The sequence below is a fragment of the Psammomys obesus genome, unplaced genomic scaffold (assembly GCF_907164565.1).
Source record: "Psammomys obesus unplaced genomic scaffold, mPsaObe1.curated_primary_1811, whole genome shotgun sequence".
Taxonomy (NCBI): domain Eukaryota; kingdom Metazoa; phylum Chordata; class Mammalia; order Rodentia; family Muridae; genus Psammomys; species Psammomys obesus.
Genome location: NW_026596088.1, coordinates 914,900 through 916,830, shown reverse-complemented (window position 1 = coordinate 916,830; position 1,931 = coordinate 914,900).

Genomic DNA, 1,931 nt, shown 5'->3' with positions numbered 1-1,931 from the left:
TTCTTTCTTTCTTTCTTTCTTTCTTTCTTTCTTTCTTTCTTTCTTTCTTTCTTCCTTCCTTCCTTCCTTCCTTCCTTCCTTCCTTCCTTCCTTTCTTCCTTTCTTTCTTTCCTTTTAAAGGCTTATTTGTTCTTATTTTATGTGTGTATGTTTTGTCTGTGTGTCTGTCTGCGGATTACTTGTGTGGGAGGCCAGAAGGGGACATCAGATCCTCTGAAACCGACGGTTGTAAAACGCCAGTGGGTCCTGAGGACAATAGCGTGGTCCTCTGCAAGAGCAGCAAGTGCTCTTATCCTGGGAGCCATCTTTTCAGTCCCTTGAGATTTTTTTTTCCTCTACAAAGAAAATTATGTGTATGCATGTGCCTGGGTATGTCTGCGTGGGTCAGAGGTGTGGAGTTTCAGCCGTCGTGGGCCGCCAGACCCTGACCCCTTTGCAAGAGCGACAAAGGGTTTTTGGTTGGTTTTGTTTCTTAGAGACAGGGTTTCTCTATGTAGCCCTGGCTGTCCTGGAACTCACTTTTTAGAGCAGGCTGGTCTCGAACTCAGAGCTCAGCCTGTCTCTGCCTCCCAAGTGCTGGGATTAAAGGCGTGAGCCACCATGCCCAGCTGCCACAGTTCTATTTGTAATAGTGAAAATGAAGGGCAATTCAGAGGCTACCATAACTTGAGGTATGTTGAGGGCTACTTACGCAATTGACACGGTCAGCAGTTGACACTGAGTGCAAGCAACAGAAGTAATTCTGAGCTGGAATTCTGACGAAGGAACCTGAGGCCAGCGCAGTGGTGCATGCTTTGTAATCCCAGCACGTGGGAGGCTGAGACAGGATGATCAAAAAAGTTCCAGGTGATCCTCAGCTTTATTGGGAAAATTTAAGGCCGGCCCGGGCCACTTGAGGCCTTGTCTCAGTGATGCAATACAAAACCAAACAGCAAATTAAAAAAAAGAACACTTTATTAAGAAATTAACAAATTAAGAAATTTGTTATAAGGGCACGAGAATGAGGCCTGGGTACAGACAGGCCTCAGGAATGGACCGAATGGTGGCATCCAGTTTCAGCAGTTCATATATCTAACCACGGCAACCTTAGGAGGCAGGTCACCTGTGGTCCTCCCTGCTTTACAGGGAAGGAAAGCGGGAAGTGAAGACATGTAATCAACTGGTGACTTAGGAGAGCCAGACTTCACAACCGGGCTGTTTGGTTTTGGAGGCCGTGCCGTTAGCACCTGTGCATGTGACCCTGAAGCTCAGTGGTGGAGGGCCCGCTCAGGGCCTAGAATTGATCTTCCACACTGAGCCCACAACCGAAACTAAAAGCACTATGAAATGACTGATGCTGGGTGTGGTAGCTCATGCCTTTTTGTCCCAGGACTTAAGAGGCAGAGGCAGGTGAATCTCTAATGAATGCAAGGCCAGCCTGGTCCAATCAGTGAGTGGTTCCAGACCAGCCAACTAACAACCTGTCTAAAGGAAGGAGAAGAGGAGGAGGAAGAGGAGGAGGAAGAAAAGAAGAAGAAAGCTGATTGGTTAGCTGGGTAAGCAGGGACTAGTGATTGTAGCAGGCCCCCAGACCTTAGCACAACTGACTCCATGATGGGAATACCATTCAGGCTGTAAAATTCAACACACAGACAGCACCACTTGCCAAAAATAAAAACAAGGACCTAAATTAATGCAAAGTCCATATTTCTGGGAAAGTCTCTAAGTGTACTAACCTTGCTCTTTGGCTTCTGTAGTTCTGCTTCTGGCTAACTGTTCTTGTTAACTGAAGTTGTCGACACAGGACATGGGTTTTTCTACTTAAAAGCTCACCCTGAGAAAGGCTCCTGGGATCCTGAACATCCACTGTAGTCACCGGCTGGCTAATAAAGACTCTATTGGCTTAAACCAATGTCTTCTCCGATGGATGGCCCCCGACAGTGACACACACT